Genomic DNA, 23689 nt, shown 5'->3' on the forward strand with positions numbered 1-23689 from the left:
ATCAGTTTCCGAGCTCGAACTATAATGACATTTCAGTGGATTTACTAGATGGGCATATAGTGAGATATTTATAACTATTTCTTCTACTATATGCAAACGACACCGTTGTATTTTGCAACCAAAAACCTAGATGTATTCTTCAATTACAGCCAAATTATAAATTTCTCATTAACACAAGCAAACTGAAAATTGTGATTACTGGGAAATGTAGAAAGAGAAAAGATATGAAGTTCAAATTAGGACATCTGGAACTTGAAAATTTTCAGAAATTATAAATATTTACGGCTGTCCCAAAATGCTCCTATAATACGATAACCATCTCGTAAAGAGTTGTGACATATAAAGAAGCACAGTGCATACTGAATCATCACAATAAGCCTTAGAGATTCTTTACAGGGAAATACAAATAAATGCAGATTTTACGGAGGCATCAATCAATATTTGTATGAAGTTTTAAAATAGACTGAACCATACATGAAGCAAGTCGTAATTGGTAAACTCCAGGATTATGTTTCTGAAATAAGTGCATGATCATTATCATATGACTGGAATTTATAGATGCTATTCATATAGACTGCAATTTCAATCTCAGACACAAAAAATACAACCCAATATTCATTCATTGTTTCTCATGGTATGCAAAATATTGACCTCGATGATGAAGTAAAAGTAATATCAAACAATAAACAATAATATATTCCATCCAGGAAAGAAATAATACTACGTAGTGTCCTGAGGAAAAGGAAGGTGTAAAAGTTAAGAATTGTTAATGGCTTCTATGTGAAACATTGATTTTCATTAAGGTAAATATGTTTACAATATTAACTTAGTCAAGGATAGATAACTAACCTGTTGTATTAAACTGAATCGAAGGACAAGGGTATGGTTTTTTGTCTTTCAAATCTGGCTTACTTTATTTAGATCATGAAAAAGGAATGCATGTCTTACATAGAATACAAAAAATATGAAATTGGATTTTCTTGTGTAAGTAAATGAGCCCCAATGTGCTGTGTTTCCCACATTTAGAACAATTCATTGCTGAGTTATATCTCCATTGTTCTAGTTCACTGTTATAATACCATTATAATTTCGTTTCTTTTACATAGTTTGTGCATCTTTGATATTTTGCATTTCCTTGTTCCTTTGTTCCATGTCTTCCATTTATTTTACTTTGTGTCATTTGTTATAATTTTTTACAACTAGTGGCTAGTACCATTTATTTGCTAAATTTATGTTTAATTACTACTTGTTAAAACACAAAGTATGGAAAAAATCTTCAAAATCTATGTGTCTACACAACATGAAAAGTTTATCTTATTTCATCGATTTGGTGTAATAATATATTGTAAAGATGTGTTAAAATATATACATAAGCATAATTTAGAAGAAGCATGTGTTGTTCATGATGTTGTTGGCGCCATTGCTGTATCTCATTAAAATAAAATTTTATATTAGTATAAATGCCTCGATTAATGCATCAATATTTATCTGGCTATCTTTATAAGTTTATAACTTCATACTATCGTAAATTAGCTTTTAATTACTTTAAATTGTGCATCCCTTTCGGATTATCCGTTTTGTTCTGCAAAATGTCATCAATTGCATTTCCGTTTCAAAAAAATTTCTTTAGCTGTAATGAGCGTCATATTTATCAACACAAATCTATTTTCATGACGTTTATGGTGTCGTTTGGAACACTACTAGGATACTGTGCACATTGAATTTGCCTTATTCTGTTTTTTGTAGCTTACTTGATGTGCTTTCAGTTTTCTCTCTGGTATTTCATATATCATGACTTTTAACTCCTATACTGTTTTAATTCCTATACTGTTTTAATTGTTCTTCCTCTGTCATTCAGTTTAATAACATACTGTTTCAGCTTGCTACCATCAGTTAAAAGATTTTAAATATCTTTTCTATAGTAATTTTTTTTTTACTTTTATTGTTCATTCTTTTGGTCTTCAAGATCTTTTCAACTTTGTGTATGTCCACTTCTTTAACCGCTCCGATGGCCTAGTGGTTAGAGCGTCCACCTCAGATGTCGTGGGTTCGATCCGGGCCAAGTCATAACAAAGACCTAGAAAAATGGTACTAACAGTTGCTTCGCTTGGCATTCAGCATTAAGAGAACTGGTCGGCCTGGTGTCAGTATAATGTGACTGGGTGGGACATCATGCTACATGTCAGCGGCATGATGCCCCAGTACTAGACAACACTATAAACTGCCACATTGCAGACATCGTAGCGATATGACTGAAAAACTGTTAAAGCTACATTAAAAATCCAGATCACGTCACTTCCACTTCTTTGTCACATAGAGGCATTTCATGTACATAAAACAATCACAATATATTATCTTCTCTCCCTTCAGGGCATCCACTGTCTAAACGAAGAGCTAGGCCACCCAAACTTACTCACCTGGTTTTAAATATTTCAGTGGTTAAATTTAGAAAGTTAATCTTTTGTAATAAGCACATGGTCATCTATATTGAAATTCTGTTGCACCTATTTTAAATTTAGATGTTCCAAATGTATCAGCTGTGTTTTCTTCCTTGCTTACTTCAAATGGAACCACACTAATTGAGCTGTAGTGAATGTAAGTTTTTCTCAACTGGCTCCAGTAAATCATAAATCATCTGTCTGGTTTCATTTTGAGCATGATTGCATTTAATTATTCAATTTTGGATAGATTTTATCAGAGTAAATTGAAATGTATTCATTATTTTCCTTTTCCAACTAAACATCAACATTCCTGTCGTAGGATTCCTTTTCTTCTATCAGTTCCTTAATTCTCATGCTCAAGAATAATTTTCCTTCATGAAACTACTGTCATCGTTTATACCGACTACAACTTGTCAGCAAGTTGTCTCATTTCTTCAGTCTTTTCAAATGTATGAATGATCACAGATTTATGTGCCATTTCCTCTTTCATCTCGTTGAATCTAAAACAGCTATCGCACATACCTCATTAACACATTCCTTTAAATCAAAATTTATTTCATACAGTTTCTGCCTTGATTTTTGTACATGTGAACACTGTCATTGTAATGTTTTCAGGTTCTCTTAGTCCAATGTGAATTAGCCCAATACAACTGTATACATTTGCTCACATCATTTACATAACTGATTCCATCCTTATACCACACTTTAATCAATGCTATATCTGATTTACCTCGATGCTAGCACCCATTAATGTAATATGTAAATCACCATCTTTTCTAGCGCATTGTTGGACATCTATCTTGATATTAGAAATCAATAAATCAGCATGTTTCGTCTTGTACCTTATATTGTTTCTTCATATTAAACGCACAAAATATTTTGATCACCTCCATAAAAAGTTTGAATTTACAGTTTTGTGACAGTATGTATGCTGTATACCAGATTTCAAAGTAGACCTCTACTTTGTTAATTTCCTCATAAGTCTGATTTTTCTTGCAATATTAATTGAAATTTTTTTTTTACGTAGCGTTGGTTGAGTGATTTTAATTTGATTTTCAAAATATGACCATTAGTGTTCATTGAGAAATTTAGTGATTTTCATTTTTTTTCTTCATGTAATGACACATAGATGCGGGGCCCCGAGTGGCCGAGTGGTCTAAAGCGCTCACCGTTACAGATCACTGCCATCTCACCTCTGTCTGCGTCGGTTCGAGTCTCGGATTCAGCTAATGTGGTTATGTGAGAAAGCTTGCCAGTAGCTTCTCGTGGGTCGGTGGTTCTTTCCAGGGGTTTTCCGGGTTCTTCCTCCACCATTAATACAGGCCGCCATGTATAGCCTATCTTGTGCTGAAAAATGGCGTTAAGCCCTACAACAACAATACATAGATGCAAATAAATGTATCGGTCCAGTATCAGCCCTTAGCTAGCTAACTATACACATTTACCACAAACAAGGAAATCAAATGAAGAAGTACTGTCTTAGTCATGATAACTGATAAAGAAAATACTAAGTGCCAAAACTAGTGAAAGCAATAACTGCAGTTGTCCAGCAGGAACAAGGTTCTCTGATACCCGGATCATGGCATCTCTAATCAGAGTTGGGTTACTGACTGACGAGGAATTTTAGGCCAAGTCCAAGACAGACTGAGTTTCGGCCTGCGATATTCCCATTTCCACAATTCAATATGTTACCAAGCACAGAGTCCAAATGAAAACAGAAATAAAACAATACAATGATATTTATCATGATTAGCTATATCATGATATTCTGTGAGTCTATATCATGTCGTAACACCCAGTATCGCTATGTGCATGAAACAAAATAGGAATTAAAATGTAATTGTGTAATTTTGAATATATACTGACCAACACAAAAAGGTGGAATCAAATCATTTGCAGAGAAATATAAAACTAAAGAATTTCAAATTGTTTTCATCTTTGTTTCAAAATTATTGGTTGCATCAAAATCCTGCTTAAATCACATGTAAGTCACAGACAGACTATTTATAGCTATAAATATTAATGAAACTCAATTCCTCACTTAAAAAGTTGAGAAATATTTGAAAGAAAAGAAAAATATTTGGAAAAATATTAGTTTAAGCCAAAATAGGTTCGAAATAAAAGGATTAAAATGTGATTATCAGTCTTCTGATACAAGTCCTACATAGAAAATCAAATCCCTCTCTCTCAAAAGTATCTGTAGTATTTGAATATGTATCTTTATTAGATCATAACTTAGTAATAAGAGTGCCGCGCTACAATGTTTACTTAAATGTTCCACTTTTAAGGCACGAAAAAATGATAATATCAATAAATTTTAATTCATGCACTCTCAGTAGTCAACTACTCTAAAATTGATGGTACTTGTAATATTTCCATACCAATTATTAGATTGCTTAACTTTAGTCAATATTTTTGTCAGCAAAAAAGCCTGCCTGCATTGACAAGTTTATCAGTCTCTTAGGATCAAAATCTCCCGAGTTTGGTGCACCTTCGCTTCCACCCTTATTATTTCTTCTAAAGTGAATTTGGAGTGTTGTGGTCTCTGTTTCTTATGTCAAATAAGCCAGAATGTTGCCTAATCACTTCAACTGCATTGCAGATTAGTAGAAAAAACTAATTTAATTGTTCTCTACGTAATTAAGGTTTGTGGTGATGGGCAACTGTGCCATTAGTCTAATTTGATCTGATGGGTTTGTGGTGAGGGGCAACTGTACCATTAGCCTAATTTGTGGTGAGAGGCAACTGTACCATTAGCCTAATTTGATCTGATGGGTTTGTGGAGGGGCAACTGTACCATTAGCCTAATTTGATCTGATGGGTTTGTGATGAGGGGCAACTGTACCATTAGCCTAAATTTTGGTGAAGGGCAACTGTACCATTAGCCTAATTTGTGGTGAGGGGCAACTGTACCATTAGCCTAATTTGATCTGATGGGTTTGTGGAGGGGCAACTGTGCCATTAGTCTAATTTGATCTGATGGGTTTGTGATGAGGGGCAACTGTACCATTAGCCTAATTTTTGGTGACGGGCAACTGTACCATTAGCCTAATTTGTGGTGAGGGGCAATTGTACCATTAGCCTAATTTGATCTGACAGGTGATCAGGGTACCCAACTGTATTCAGACTTGCAACTGTTCTCTTCCAATGAACGATGTTCAATTGTGAATGCTCAAAAGCTATTAGAATATTTGGGGAAGAATTGAACTTTCTGACTCATTTTATACTGCCTATTCAAAGCAAGACCATAAATATCAAAATCATCCAATTAGTCAATGATGCATAAATATCAAAATCATCCAGTCAGTCAATGATGCATTGCAAATTAATGCCAGATAGAAACACATTAAGTTGCAATAATCAACTAATGAAGAAATGTACAGAATCTAGCTGTACGCTTCTACCTATCATAAACTGCGTCTTTTTACCCATCATTAACATTTTTCCAGTACATTGTACTGTGGGATCCCTTTGACTTTGGTTTACTCTCCACTGTTGGCAATTAAGTAATTTTCTGCCCACCATCATAATTTTTCCACTACATCATACTGTGAGATCCCTTTGGTTTTGGTTTACTCACCATTGCATATGTATTTTTTTCTGATTGGCGAAAAGAGCGAGTTTGATGTTCCCTAGTGATACATCGTGGCCATCAGGTCTAGACATATTCATAAGCATATCAAACGAATTCTTATACAACTCAGAACAGGTGCATGAATGTGGCTTTGCATTTATTACAAACCTCCTCTTTAATGATATCTAAATATTTTTAGCTTTACTGTATGACTGCAATTAAAAAAAATTAGGATTTATAAAACTTCAATGTGTCTAATTATACCTTTGTGCAGACGTCATAGATGAAACATAAGTTGTTCAAATCTGGGTGTATGATATTGAAATATGAATTAAACAGCTGCATCGAACACCAGACCTAGCATGTAATATTAAACTGGTATGTAATAATATGGGATACCTCTGGCATTGGCTTATGCTCCACCACTGACAATTTAAACAATTTGACATGCTGGGTGTGACAGTGGGATGATGGGAATAACAATGACAGGTATAAAATGTCAGAAAGTTTATTGAGAAATTCGGAAAGTGACACTGTTGGGAATTCCAGATATGTGCGTAACAAACTGTTGGTAATATAGAGACATGAGAATGTTGACCATTCCAGAAATATGTGACACTATTGGTAGTATCAGAAACTCGTGACATGCTGTTATTAATATCAGGCATATGTAACTGCTGGTAGTATCAGAGATACGTGAAACACTATTGTGACACATTGTTGGTAATATCAGAGATATGTGACACAATGTTGGTAATATTAGAGATGTGTAACACAATGTTGGTAATATTAGAAATAAGTGACACTGTTGGTAATATCAGAGATACAAAGTAATAAAATATATTGAATAAAATAAAACTACAAAATTGCAAAACGTTGATCATTATACACAAGGGAAACTACTGCACATGTTTAATACATAGCATGACAAGCTTAGCAAACTGTAAGTAAGAAACATTTGCATATAAAACACTTTAAAAATATACCAACCTAATTGCATTAGATTATATGCTAATTGATGCTGATAGCTATCAAAAGTACACTACAATACAGTACAAAAGCACTTTCACATCCAGACATAATTTATATACTTACACTACATGATATACAAAACGATGCTGACGGCTCTAAAAAGTACACTATTATACAGTATAAAAGCACTTTCACATATTGACAACTAAAATATACTTTTCTTTTCATGCAATAAAATGAGAAAGATATCATTTAATAAACTACAGAAAATTCGTTTTAAAATATAACATCTTTGCCCAAATAAATAAGTTAGTCAACTTTGTAAAAGCTGATATAATCTCCAACAAAGAATGAATTGTTTTGTTTTCAGTTTACTCTTTGACTTCTGTCTGGTTATAATGGTAATGTAAAAATCTGAGTAATGATAAACTATATATATAAAAATATGCAAATAGATGGGCCATCTGCATTTTTGTTGCAAAATATTCACAAGCAATGTAAGATTTAGAATTCACTGTACTGACAAATGTTGTATTTCTAATAAAGTATAGTCATAATTACTGATCTATTTCCCCTGTTCTGAGTTTGCTTTTCACTTTCTAAAATATTATATTTCTTTAATAACCTAGAATTACATGGTGCTATTAATTCAACAGTCTTTCATGGGTTACAAACGCCAATTTAAGGACCCAACAAACAATAATCCATCTATGCAAACAATAAGACAACTTCCAATCCAAGAATACAAGTCCAAACAATATTACAATTTTTATCCAAGACCATGAAAATTGATACCCATAAAAATACAAGACTTTCCAATATTCTATTAAATGTCTCCAACACAATGAATATGTTTGTTATCAAGATTTGTCAAAAATACACAGCACACACCCAATGTTAGGCTCCTCAGTAAAAGGGTGTCCCTTTATAAGGTTGCCCACTTTTACTACTCCCATGAGCAACATTGTACTGTAAGGTCTCTCAATATATGTAGGCCCTTTATCAAGGATGGTATGGTCATATATCCCATTTAATTATCTCTCGATATAAAGGTACCTCACCTTTAAGGTAGTCTACTTTATTACTCCCACGAACAGCATTATAATAAGGGAGTACTTACAGTGAAATCTTATTATGCCATGCTTTGTTATTACATGAATTTTGATATAGGCATAGTTAGGCATGACTCCTGCCATTTTTACAATATTTTCATCAATTTCTTTAACTTTTACAAAGCTTTAGTTTAACACATTTCATTTAATTATATGGCAAGATATATTATCGAAGATAAAAAGATTTCACTGCTTCTTGCTCATTTTTTGAAAGACATTAGATCTATAAAAAGCTAATAAATATTAATATAATTATCACTGAATCATTAATAATAAGGTCATTAAATTTTCTTTTTTTATCTTCAGTGCAACCTGTTACCAATCATTACTAAAACCAGGGTAAACAACAGCTTGCTGTTGTTGTTGTTGTATGGTTTAACACCATTTTCAGCACAAGATAGGCTATACATGGTGGCCAGTATAACTGGTGGAGGAAGAACCCTGGAAAAAAACGGGGAAGAACCACCAACCCACTTGAAGCTACTATCAGGCTTCCCCACGTACCCATGCTAGCTGAGCCTGAGACTCTAAACAACAGCAAACAGATGTTTGCTCACCTGCCTGGCATACACAACCAAGCACCTTACACTGCCCGCTCTAAAATGAAAGTTTCTCACACATATTTAAAAATCAATTCATCCAATTTGGGAAAACAATAGACCACCAATGACTGCTCAGTCAACCATCATCCACACCTGTGTGATAAACAATACCATAAAATAAGTTTATCACTGGTATTGTCAGGAGGAGTTTTGGTCACTGCCAAATACACGCACCTGTCACACACACCCCTCCATTATATCACATCAATTAACTCCATGAATATAAATAAATCCCAACATTGCCTTTCATGCAAGTTTTGAAGACATCATAAAGCTATACACATAAGCTTAAACTCTGACTCAAATCATTTTATTTTCTTATACTGTAGTCAGAAAAAATGCAGAAAGCAGCTTTAAATCACTTGACATACACAGGCCACTAGTCACTGAAACACTAGAACACTACCACTGAAGTTGTAGGGATGGAGGGATTTGATGTTGTGATCAAATACACAACTCCTATTTTAACTCTGCAGTAGTGCAAAGTCAGTTATCAACATAGGTTACAGTGAATATAGTATTTTGTTATTCTCCATCTTTTAGAGAGTGACTCAGAAGCTTATTTTTTGATCACTCTAAGCTTGTGAAATTGAATGATCTATTCCCAGATTTGGGTGTGACAATTTCAAACTTGCTGAATTGTTCATCTAAAGTACATGACAAGGTTAATACCTGTGTACAAATTTCACTTTTTCAGGCCTGAATACAAGTTTTCTTTGGTAACTCCCAATGTCTAATTTATGCATTTTATTGTTGCTAAAAAAAACAGTCCCTTTTGGACCTGAAAATGCTATGTTTTAAAAGTTAGTTTGAGTGTATTAGCAAACTTAAAGTATTTTCCTTTGAATGGAATTTAGCAGGGAAATTCTAGAAATTATGCGTCTTTGTCAACACTGAAAATGAAATTACTAGTATAGGTACAATGAGACCTGCTAATGAATATATATGTACTTGAACTTTTTACACTATTCAATTCCCAATTTTCTTACACACGTATATGCATATCCCAATGCATAGTTCTCTGCCTCCAAAAAACACTAAAATATTAAATATGTAATCATAGTTTTCAGTACTTCTCATTTAATGTGCATCAAATTATGTCAACCACTTAAGCCCAAAGTTTGCACCCCCTCTTCTTTTCTTGTATAATTAACAGGATACACGAGCGACAGTTTCTTCAATTAACATTTCATAAAATTGTATTAATATCTCTTTATAAAATTTCAATCTGCAATCATAAAAGAAACGGTTTCAACAAATATTCATGTTCAAAATAATAGAAACAATCTGACACAAATAGAAAGTTGTTATGGAAGGACTTAAATTGAAACAAACTTCAAACAAAAACATTGTTGAAATCCTTTGTTTACAAGAAGCTACCATTTTTATGTGTATTTTTCATAATGTTTCATATAAAAGTAAACTCAACAACCATGACAAATATTACAAGCGGAAAATGACTTGCAGCCAATCGTTTGATGAAGCTATTTAATGTTCCCCTAATAACTGATTTGAGCAATGTAAACTGGCCCAAATTTCTTTTGGACCTGGCCCAACTTCATTGTGAGATGGCCCAAACTGATTGACCTGGCCCAAATTTTACTTCCCAATACTATGCTAATTTACTTTGATTCATATTTCATTTGTCTAGTTAGAATACCTAAGTTGTATATTATTATTATTATTATTATTATTATTATTATTATTATTATCATTAATATTATTATTGTTGTTGTTATTGTTATTATTATTCATGGGTTACCAATATAAGTGGACATTTCAAGGTGGCTATAAAAATGGAAACGTAAAGACCTAATGAATAAAGGTCCATCTGTGGAGAAATCTCTGAATATAAGAATGTAAGTACCCAACAAGATTAAATTTTTGTCAACACAACAAAACCATATACCTGAAAATTAAAATGCTTTCAAATAAAAATGTATACCTGCAAAAGATAACAAATTCAAATAAAAATGTATACCTGCAGAAGATAACAAATTCAAATAAAAATGTATACCTGCAAAAGGTAACAAATTCAAATAAAAATGTATACCTGCAAAAGGCAATGGTTTTGCAGTAATGAGTATTAAAATTAGTACATGTTTATTAGTTGATTCTGTTATTTCTGATAAGGATAGGAGCCATAGAGGCCGAGTTGTTACAGCATTGGCCTCATAATCAAAGGCATGCAGGTTCAATACCCTGCAGGACAGCTGTCTCAGTTGGTTCCTGGGAAAGGCTCTAAGCTCCCACACCCTCAGTATGAAGTAGTTAATGTCTTAAAAGTGTCATTAAAATGAACAAACTCTAATGATAAAATTCACATGGAGTATTCAACAGACATTAAGTATTCAAGATACATGTATATTTGAGAAATGGATTCCTTTTTATCAGAATAAAATGATCCATTCATGAATACTTTCAAATAAAGTCAAAAATCTGAGAATTTTAGTGATATCAGGTGATATCAAAACTTAGATGAAATACAAAGTAATCATCACAGTGACTCAAAAGGATAACTCTGTCAGCCCCTACATATTACATAAATGTCATTTCAGGCATATAAAAGGGATAACTCTGTCAAGCCCCAGATATTACAGAAATGACATTTAGGCATACAAATACACTTTTACACACAGAACTAGGGCTATATTAATTTGAATGATATTTTATGATGAATTTTCTGAGAATGTGAATTTTAAGGTCACAAACAAATTATTATCTTATACAAAACTTCACAACCTGGCCAAAAAAAAGGAATTTTTTTTGAAAATTTGCTTTCTGGGTTTAGCATTATGATGAAAAATCTTATGTTGCAATATCACTTTTTCCCACTGAAATATCACAAAAGCAATCTCAAAATAATTATAAAAAGATATTAAAACATGAAAAGAAAGTGCAGGAATACTTATTTTTTAATTTACAATAATAACTATGACTAACTAATTATTGGTATGACAATACTAATTGAGCCAATAGGCTCCTGTATCATTATGCAGTCCCTCACAAAATCATTCCTATTTGTATTGGTATGACAATACTATTTGGGCCAATAGGCTCTTGTTCTATCATTATGCAGTCCCTTACAAAATCATTGATATTTTTATTGGCATGACAATACTATTTGGGCCAATAGGCTCTTGTTGTATCATTATGCAGTCCCTTACAAAATCATTCCTATTTTTATTGGCATGACAATACTATTTGGGCCAAGAGGCTCTTGTTATATCATTATGCAGTCCCTTACAAAATCATTGATATTTTTATTGGCATGACAATACTAACTGGACCAATAGGCTCTTGTTGTATGCTGTCCCTTACAAAATCATTGATATTTTTATTGTTATGACAATACTAACTGGACCAATAGGCTCTTGTTGTATGCTGTCCCTTAAAAAATCATTCATATTTTTATTGGCATGACAATACTAATTGGACCAATAGGCTCTTGTTGTATCATTATGCAGTCCCTTACAAAATCATTCATATATTTCTCTCATTTTTCCTTGGGATCTACTAGCCAGTCAAGAACACTATTTGCATTAAACAGAATGTAGCATTAAAGCCTAAACAGAAAATAAAATGTTTATCTAGTTCAGCCTCTTGACCTGTACATAGGATAACAGAAGGAAACAGGCGTGATTGACTGGTTTATGGATATTTCACTTGGACTAAAATAATTTCATTCAAATGCAACTATTATTAGAAAATGTCTAATATAAAAATCATAGTCTTGGTGAATTTGTTAATTAATGCACTGGATTTCATCAAAAATGTAGAAAAATGAAAGAAATATAAAAGGAACTTAGTGCAGTAATACATAATAATCCACACATTCTTTATTTTGTTATTCTTTATCTTTTGAAAGACTACGAAAGAGATATTATTAAAATCTAAACTGGACAAGATTTTTCTGTACCAATGAATAACATCTGGCTGGTAAAACTGAGATCTACTGTGTATAATGTTGCAATCAGAGGATGATAGAAAATAAGCTTACTAAAGACACTAAAAATACAGTGTTACATATAAAACATGAGATTATAAGATTAAACCCAATATGGCCTGAAATCGCTTACGTGCCTAACAGCCAAATTAAGAGTAGCTGGTCAGTAAATCTGAATCAGCAAGCTTTATCTCATAATGATGTTGGTTGGGCATGAGAATCAAATGGACAAAGGTCAGTGATCTGTAAAGGCAAGTACCTAAGACCACTTAGCCAACAAGGGTCCTTGAATTAATCTCATCAATCATGGATCATAGTGACCAACAAGGGTCCCTGAATTAATCTCATCAATCATGGATCACAGTGACCAACAAGGGTCCCTGAATTAATCTCATCAATCATGGATCATAGTGACCAACAAGGGTCCCTGAATTAATCTCATCAGTCATGGATCATAGTGACCAACAAGGGTCCCTGGATTAATCTCATCAATCATGGATCACAGTGACCAACTTTCAGCAAGAGTGTTTAGAATTATCTAAAAAAGCAGCTGTGTCAAGTTCTACAAATACAACATACCTGCTATTGGAGATGTGCGATCAAAACAAAACTGTAACACTGGAAGAAATCTGTAAATAATGCAGTCATTAGTGTAGGAATGCAGTCATTAGTGTAGGAACAGTATATCACTATGATCAACTTTCATCAGAAGTGGTTTAGAATGATGTTAGGAACACCTTGACTAAATTCCATTGACACAAAAGCTGGACTCCATCAGTAAGACAAAGCTTGTATGTTGAGGATAACCAGATCATAAGTGTTAAAAAAATAGGTCCCTGTTATCTACATTCTGATGGGGTAGTTTACAATGATGCAAGAAACATTCTAACCAAGTTCCATGAACATATCACGCTTGAGTTAACCTGTAATGACATAGTCATCTGTGTAGAAAATGCAAGCCACTGTGACATTTTCACTAAGGCGGTGAAGAATAATGTGAGAAACACCGTAAATAAGCTCCATGAAGATCTAATACATAAGCTGGCAGCAGTAAAATAGATGATGTTGGAGGTACAATATTATCTCTCTTGCCATTCATACAGGTGAGATAAAAATTTAAAGCAGCCATATTTGATGGTGGACTGGCATCATTTAAATGAAATGGAAAGACCTTCATGCCAGAATGCTCTGTCAAATTTTGTTTGTAAGGATTTGGAGAAGTCATTAAAAACTGTTGATGGCCATAATCAGCAGATCAGCACCATTTATAAAAAAATTTAAGAGAAAAAATGTATGCTAGGCTGCTCTCAGCCAAAATTGGTTAACATATTGATGAAAAACACACAAAGCACAATAAACAAGCATGCCAGACACAGGCCCATACTATAAGCTCACTTCAGCCAGATGAGCTAAAAATAAAATAATATACAACCATTACAATATATGTAAAACAGACACAACAAACTAATGCACAAATTTCATTGATAAATATCTGAAATGTACTTATATAATATTTTATAGAATATGGAAACAAAGTTTCCATGGAGTAATATGGCCACCATCTTGCAAATCATGATCTGATATGAATTATACAATAAAACATCAATTGTTCATATTATAGTCATCACAATTTATTGATAATATAGACAAGGAGGTATTTTTAAAAAAACATAATTTATTGAATGCACATTTATCACACATCTGGAAAACCAGTTACATTGAGAAAATTCCACATTTCCTGATGCACTGAGATCATGGATGTTTTACTGTTTACCATTTTGTAGTCAAAATCCAACTTAAAATTTGAATATTACTATCAATAAAATGAAAATTAAAAAAAAAAAAAAAACACAATGATACTAGAAACTGATGAGCTAATACAAGCAAGAAGAAAAATTCATTGATGTAAAGAGTAAATATCTTGTATTTATTTCCTGTCATAATACATATGTATATCACATGTACTCCACACAAGCTTAATGTTGAAAAAAAAAGCTTTAATCTGAAGGGGGAAAAAGTCATACCAAATGATAAAATTACCGCAGATTACCTCCATGATCCATTCTGACACAGGACCCTATCATACTAAAAAAGAAACAGGGTCCTATGTCAGAATGGATAATTTGGGTAATCTGAGGTAATATTGCTATTCACCATGATTTTTTTTCCTTCAGATAATTGCTTTTGTTCAACATCAAGGTTTTACCTGTCATAACACAGCAAGCACCAGTGTTGTATTCATGTATATGGAGATATACATATATTAGAGATTCCAAAATGAAGGAATACTGTTGAAGCATGGAAGGATAATACTATAATTGAAGCATCATTAAGTCCAGAACTGAAAATGACACAATGGTACAATTAATATTGAAGTATATGCATATCAACATTTTCTTAGTTGTTACAAAATTTTGGGAACAAAATGTCTGACAACAGGAATTCAAATCTTGGGGTTCCTGATCGTGAATGCACTGACACAAATGACCTCCTGCTAAAAGTGACCAAAAGCAGCCATGACTTATATGCAATATAAGTTTCAACACTGCAATGAATAGCCATATTGCAAAACCAGACATCACAAAAAGACATCTGGTGAAAACCTTACATCTTTATGACGACTTCCTATGTTACTGTATATACTCATTATGAGTCCAACTGCAAACTGCACAGACCTATATCTGCTGTCGCATAATGTGCCAACAGATCTTGGTCTGTGTAGTTTGTTATGAGTAATCAGTAGGAAAAACAACACAGACCTTGATCTGCAGGTACATTATGCTATGGAAGATCAGGATCTCTGTTGTTTGCAGTTTGACTCAGCTTATATGCAGTATATATGGTACAAAGGAAGCAGCTATTGATGTACAGTCAGCACAGAGAATTGTATGGTTTACTGACTGTAAAACCTGCATAATGCAAAAAATGTCATATATTTTCACCCACCTTTTGCTGTAGTATGCTGGGTATTGCTGCTGTAGCTGTTTTGGGCTTAATGCCATTTCTAAGCCTAAGATAATTCTATAATCATTGTTAAGGCTTATATTTATTGCTTTGTCAATGTTACTGTTATTAAAGCCTGCACAAAGAAGTGTACAGTAATTACCTTTATTTAAATGTTCATGTGTACATCTGTACAGTAATTACCTTTACTTACATAATCATCCTTACATTATAGATGTAATAGTTACATGCTAACAAAACCACAACAAATCCATACTGATTAAAATCTGAAAAGTCATCACACTGTATTAAACAAAGCAAATACTAAAACAGAAGGGAAAATAACATAAATCATAAGCACTACCAGTATCAACACTTTGCAAAATGAACAATACTCCACTGGAAAACTTGGTCATATTTTGAGGGAAGGCAGAAAATTTACCAGGGGAAACAGAAACTGCAAATACAAAGCAAAGCAAAGCAAAGATAAAGTAACAGCATTATTAAAACTATGCAAAATAAATGAATTGTTCCAAGAAATTTTTTTAAATATTAATTATGGGCAGATAAGGTGGAGAACATTTTCATATGTAATACATATTACAGATCTGTTTTGAATTATTGTGAATTTACCATATTCAATGTCATACATACAAATAAGTACACACCCCTCTCTATGGTCAAAAATCTCATAAATATTTATTTTTAAGTGCATGTATTTGATTCCTAGCATTTCCTATGGAAGGAACGAGCTAAAATAAGTTTTGAACATCACAATTTTCCTGAAACCCACCATAACTGTTGTCTTAAACTGGTGGGTTAAATCAATCACAGAATGGATTTTAATGTGTTTTGGTGAGCACAACCATTCTGGGAGAAAGGATGAACCTCCAAAGTGGAAAGCTTTCAGAACAAAAGGGAGTTAGTTCTTCCAGTATATCTTTAAATATTTACTGTAAATATAAGTTTATTATAAGTACCTGTATTCCCCAACCAACCCCTTCTTGCAAGAGCTTAGAAAAACAAAGATCTAAAAATCAGATTCAATATGCTATTTGTTATGTACAATGGTCCCTCACTATAATGTACCTCATTATAACACTGTCCCTGATATAGCATGGGAATGGATCTCATTATAGCACATTCCCTGATGTAGCATGAGAATGGTCATGTATCTAACTATACTGGTTGAATTACATCTTTCTAAACAACGTCCCCCAGTATAAGGCAACCATACCTATATCACAATATGATGTGTTATAGTGAGTGACCATTGTAATATTTTACAGTGGCATGACTCTGACAGTGACATTCTGATTCCTAATGGTTACCTAATGCAAAATACAAGATATGCTTTATCTATATTATTACTATGACTAGATTTTCCACTTGGAATATTAAATTACATATTAAAATATATTATCACATGCATATACATTTTTACAAGCTGGTTTTATTTCCTTATGATTGAACATATATTGATAAATTCTAAAGTCTGACAAACTCCACTTATGGATATTAGTTCAGTTACACATAGCCCTAAAATAACATATCTTTCAATTTTGTTACTAGAACTAAATCTGTGAGTCAAAATGGGAGTAGAGACAGAAATACAGACTGAGAGAAAAATTGTATCCAAAACCCATCCAAGTAATGCAATACCTTGGTCACAAACTGTTAAAAATTCAGCATACTGTTACATGGGGCTTTCATAGCATAGGAAAATATACATGAAATAATCCTTTCTCTTGAAAAAACAAATCACCCATATTTGATGAACTTTAACATAACCTACCTTACTGTCATGTAAAATTAAAAATAAAAACAAAAGATACTAATTTTAAACAACAAAAACCATTTTCTTTTTTACTCTGTGGGTGCAATTTTATTATGCAAATTTATTATGTATACTAGTAAAACTACATTAATGGCAACTGTAACAAATAATCATATTTTAAAAAATGGTATTTTTGTAAAGCTATGTCTTGCCTGCTCCACAGTGACATAATCCAAAACAACTTTTTCTGTGGCAACTAGTAATCTCCATCACCACAATGCCATTGTAAAACTGTTACCTAAGCTTCTAATATATGCTTTGCAGGAGACAAAAACTACTATGTAATGACCCATGTAGAGGATGAGACAGACGTATGAGTATATCCCACTGCTGCCATTAAATAAACACTAATTACTGAGAAATATCAAAGGTATTATAACTGAAAAAAGAGATTCTGTGTATTACTATGATCACAACAGATCTTGTGACTGTTCAACATATGTGTGCCGTTTCCATGTAAATTGATGTATGCTGTTTCCATGGAAATTGATGCAACCGTATGCTGTTTCCATGAGAACTGATGTATACAGTTTCCATTACTCTAAGAGAAGCTTTCTCTGTAAGACATAACCTTGATCAAGCCAAGGTCAAGAAGCCCAGGTCATACTGTTGTATGCTTTCTGAAATCAAGGCTAGCTGAATTTACACAATATCGAACACGAGCAGGCTTTGGTCCATCATCAAACACATGGCCCAGGTGTGCATTACAATCTGTACATCGGACTTCTGTTCTTATCTCTCCTGTTTAAAGTAAATAAAAAAAATCATACATTACAGCACTTACATAACTATTCCAACATAAGACATAAACAATTTATATATTATAATACATACACATCTATTACGTGGTCTGATTAATCGAACCTTAAAATTCAGTGAAGTTAAGTCTACCATAAACTGTGAATAATGTTGGTATCACTCACTACTGTGACAATGAGCAAAAAAATCTACATTATTTTCATGTTCTCCACAAAAGTGTAAAAACAGAGAAAAGCATTTTATATTTAAAATTTGATACTGTTAATGGCAGTCTCATGCTGTGCTAAAAAAAATCCAATAGCCCAACATCCAGGGTGCCTCTAAATGTAGATCGGGCCCATCCTGTATTTTAAAGAAGTGTCCATCTGGCTTGTAAAAAAAAAGAAATTCTCAGAAAAAACTTTGATTGTGCTGATGATGTGCGGAAATGTATTTTCAAGATGTTACCTGTCATAACACAGCAAAATCTGATTAAAATCAGATCACCACTGTCCTACATGAAGTGGAGATTTGATTTTAATGAAATTGTAACAAGGCATGTCATGCTAAAAACACAATATGTACTCCCAAAAAATCTGACATGGTCTTATTTCAAGAAAACAATTTTCAGTAACCTTTGAAAATAGACAAAAAAACCACACCATTATCAGTATATGCCTGTTACATGTAGTATATATAAACAGTAAAAAGTCATGATTAGAACTGATGAAAAACTATCCACTGGGCAGTTTAAACTGTGGTAATTAAATGGCAAAGAAGCCAGGTTATAAACCACCATTTCACATATTATTTGACTGGCTGACAATAGCTAGTGAGATGAGTTTGAAGACTGCAGTGGGTGAGCCCATTGTGCTAATTTGCACAGGTATGTTCAGGATGTCAAACAACCCAATAGGTAAATCAAAAATATGCTAGATGCATGTAGGAGAACAAAAGTTATTATGTATCACTGCTTTGAATGAAAATGTTTAAGTCATAGGTATGATAGTTTTTTGACAAGTTTGTGAACAGTGGCAATGTTTCTTTGAAGTCGAATTTTACTGCAAATATAAATGCAAAGTATGATGATTTCAGTTATCAGAATGGTGTTCAAGTGTGATTCATTTCTGAAGCTGATTTACGAAGCAATTAGCTATCAAAAGTATCAGCAAAGCCCAACAAAATAATTTCAGAACTGGATAATGGAGTTTTACTTTGTGAAACACACCAGCAACACAAAAAAATGGTGGGGGAAGGGTTATGAAATCTTTGCACATACTGCAAAAAACATATTGACATATGCCAACTTAGTTCTGACCATTATCGGCCCAGAATCCAGCAGAGAAGTTTGAACACCAGGACAATCCAGTTTCTAGTGAGTGTGGTGATGAACACTAATAACACCTGCAGTAATTCAAACCCCCAATTTGGTTTATATTTGAACTGTAGCAATTACAATGTTGTGTAACAAATAATATTGCAGATGATGAAATTTTGGACATATGGAAATTGGTGTCTGGGCTTGTGGAATTTCAATCAGGTTTTGTGATCTTCTAATCACCAGTCCTGGGCCTGTGTCATAAAAAACAAAATTGAGTACTGTTGTCGTTACTATCAAAGCATCAAAAGCTACATTCGTGACAGATAGACAAATATTAATTCAAATCCTCAAATGCATGATCATTATTATCAACTACTGGTAATTTATTTCTTCAAAAGTACTTGCAGGATTTTAATTATCACCATACCTTTACAAGGACAGTAGCTATCAAACAGAATTATTTTCACAAAAGTAGTTTTATTTCACAAACTTTACCTTTCTTTTACCTTTAATTGCCCAGGGGATCTTTCTGTTTCCTGTTAACTTACTGTATATACTGTATATATAAATGTATGTTAAGCCCAGCTGCAAATAACGTAACACTTTATCTACCATGATCGCAAAATGTGCTTGATGATCTGGGTGTTTCTGTGTTATTTTTTCTACTCTTTACTTGAAACAAATGGACAGACTGTATCTGTCACAGCATTATGCAACAGCAGATCTGGATCTGTACAGTTCACAGTTGGACTTATAAATGAATACATACGGTATAAGCAATTTTGGGGACAATATATCAAAGAAAATTTCAATGAGGTAGAGAAAACAAAAAAAGAATTAAAAAAACCAAATAAGGGTTATTAATAACACCAAGACAATTGTACAACCTTGCAATCATGGTCTTGCATTACATTTTTACTGGCAAGTAACATATTTTTTGCTAATCCACTCCTTTGGAAGGTGTTACAACTGTATACTTGCTTATAAGTTGAGACCAAGTACAAACAACATGAACATTGATATGCCAGAAAATTATGAAACAGTATATCAGAGTCTATGTTGTTTGTACTTGGTCTCAACTGCATAGACCCAGATTTACAAGTGCATTATGTGAAGGCAGATCTGCAACTCGACTTTTAAGCAAGTATGTGTAGTAATAAAAAAAAGTCCCTTGAAGGGACTGACACATTACTGCAAGTGTCTGCAAACAATAGCCCTGGTTTTATTTGCCTATTTACATCATAGGGCGGATGGCATTAAAAATCCAGCTCAAGTGTCTACAAACAATAGCCCTGGTTTTATTTGCCTATTTACATCATAGGGCGGATGGCATTAAAAATCCAGCTCAAGTGTCTGCAAACAATAGCCCTGGTTTTATTTGCCTATTTACATCATAGGGCGGATGGCATTAAAAATCCAGCTCAAGTGTCTGCAAACAATAGCCCTGGTTTTATTTGCCTATTTACATCATAGGGCGGATGGCATGATGAAGCTGCACATTCCTGCTCCAGAGGCTGGAAAGAATTTCCAGGAATTCAAGATCATATTATTTTTTCCTTGAAACTGCTGAGTGTTGAAACCATCTTTGAGATTCTTTAGCAACAAAAAGATTTTCAATTTAACTGCTGTAGTAGAATTACTGGATGTAAGCTTGGCACCATTTTCATCTAGTACAATCAAGGTGTCATGAGACGTCCTTCAGGAAAAACCTCTTCTTGATAAAACTTTCCATTTTGGAGGAGTAACAAATACAAAATTTTCAAGAAGGAAACCACAGTGGACATATTCAATTGCAGATTTCCACCATTTCTATTTCATATCAATAAAATAATAATACAAAAAGTGTTTTGGTGAAAGCACAATGTCAATTTGACCAGCGATTGTGTCAGATCAGCAAATATCATAAGAAGTATTTCAGTGAAAACCCCATACAGGAGAAACAGTGATAACAATATTATCAATATGGCCACTGCAGAGCCCCAGATAAGCATTGTGTTAATTTGCTTTGTTACTCGCCTATATTTCTGACAATTGGGTATTTTAAAATTCAGTTTAGTAAAGATATAAATTTTGATATCAAAATTGTGTTTAACTGGGTAATAAAACACAAAACAGTTGTTACATGTACAGTTACAGCGGTATGGTTGTGAGTTGCTGTCATGTTTTTTTCTGTTTTGTTGCCGTTAAAACTAACGATAAAATACTGTGTAAAAATCTGCAACAACTGCACATGCTGGGATCTTGTATTAAATTGTCTGATATACCGGATAAAATAATTGTGGAATCTTATGGTTTAGAATGTCCAAAATAGCCCTTGAGTTTGTTTATCTGTGACATAATTCCTTCCTTTCTGCATCCTCTTGATGTCATTTTGAAGGTCAAACCGTCAATGGCACTTAAACACTGGACTATACAAAGCCTCGCAGGTGGTGACATATAAAGTTTGACTTGTTTATGAAAAATATCAGTTCTATATAGTGATGTATAGGTTAAAGAGCAGAAACTAGAACCAAAATGTTGTTTTCATTAAATGGAGGGAGACAAAAATGTGAGAACACAAAACAGCTGAAATGAATAGGTTATTTCAATAATTTGCTTAAAAATGATTCTATTTGCTTTATGTTATGGTTGATTTTTCTGTTAATTTAGTTTTCCATTATTTTAATTGCATATTTATGCAAATATGCAGCTTATATGGGGCTCTGGCAAGTATGGCAGATATACTAAATTTGAACTGCACCAGAAGGACCAACTGGACATCATAAGAAGTCATTTAGATAAAAGCCCATGTTAATAGGACCATCCGTTCAAAATCAGTAGTAACAACAATATTTTCAAGATGGAAGCTGTTGTGGCCTTATTGGACATCAGAATGACACCATTTTCATTTTGGATCAACTAGACATCACAGAAAGTCTTCTGGTGGAAACCCCATGGCAATATTTTTTTCATTCAGGAGGGTTAGCAATAACAAGATTATCAAGATGGTCATGGTGGCAGCCATACTGGTCATCAGATCAGTGCCATTTTCATTTAGGACTCACTAGACATCATAAGAAATGTTCTGGTGAAAACCCCAATGCAATATGGCTTTCCATTCAGGAGACTGCTCTGGTGGCCTAGTGGTTAGAACATCCATTTCAAACTCTAGCCAAATCATACCAAAGACTTGTAATGATACTAACATCTACCTCACTAGACACTCTGCATTAAGAGGTCATTGTTAGGACTGGTCAGTCTGGTGTCAGAATAATGTGACTGGGTGGGACATGATGCTACTTGTTTGCAGCATGATGCCCCAGTGCAAGACATTACTATAAACTGCCACACTGCAGGCATCATAGTGATATGACTGAAAAATGTTTAAAGCTACATTAAAAATCCAAATCACACACAGACACACAAACACACACATTCAGGAGGAGTATCAATAATAAGGTTTACAAGATAGTCTTTATGGTAGCCATATTGGACATCAGATTGGCCCATTTTCACTTATGACCAACTGGACACCATAAGAAGTCTTTTACTAAAACACCCATGTTGATATCATTATCCATTCATGAGGATCAGCAATAACAACATTTTCAAGATGGCCACTGGTGTATGAAGAACTTGGGAAACCCCGGGAAGAGTCACTGTCCCACAGGAAACTACTGGTGAGTTTTGTCACATACCCACATTGACTGAGCCTGAGACTTGAATCCATGCAAACAGAGGTAAGCTGGCAGTGATTGGTAAAAAGCTAACGCTTTGGACTACTCAGCCATCCATTATCATCTAAGACAAACTAGACCATGGGATGATTGAATGTCTATGTGTGTAATGTTTTATGGCAATCCTGCATGTAGTTTTGGAATATTAGCAATAACAAATGTGTGCCAATGGTCATATTGCAGACAACAGATGATGAACGGATGACACACAACAGACCATCCCATAAGGTCTTCTGGCCTATGATCAGTATAGACAGAATTGGAGCTGTGTATGTATTAGATATGTATGTAGTCGGTGATATATATATATATATGTATGTAATGGGTGATAATGTATGCATGTAATGGATAATACATGTATTTAATGGTTGATAAATATATGTATGTAAAGAATAATACATGTATGTAATGGGTGGTAAATGTATGTATGTAATGGATAATACATGTACGAAATGGGTGATAAATGTATGTGTATAATAACTGATAT

Source organism: Sinohyriopsis cumingii, chromosome 5 (genome assembly GCF_028554795.1).
Source record: "Sinohyriopsis cumingii isolate HCF-2022 chromosome 5, ASM2855479v2, whole genome shotgun sequence".
NCBI lineage: Eukaryota > Metazoa > Mollusca > Bivalvia > Unionida > Unionidae > Sinohyriopsis > Sinohyriopsis cumingii.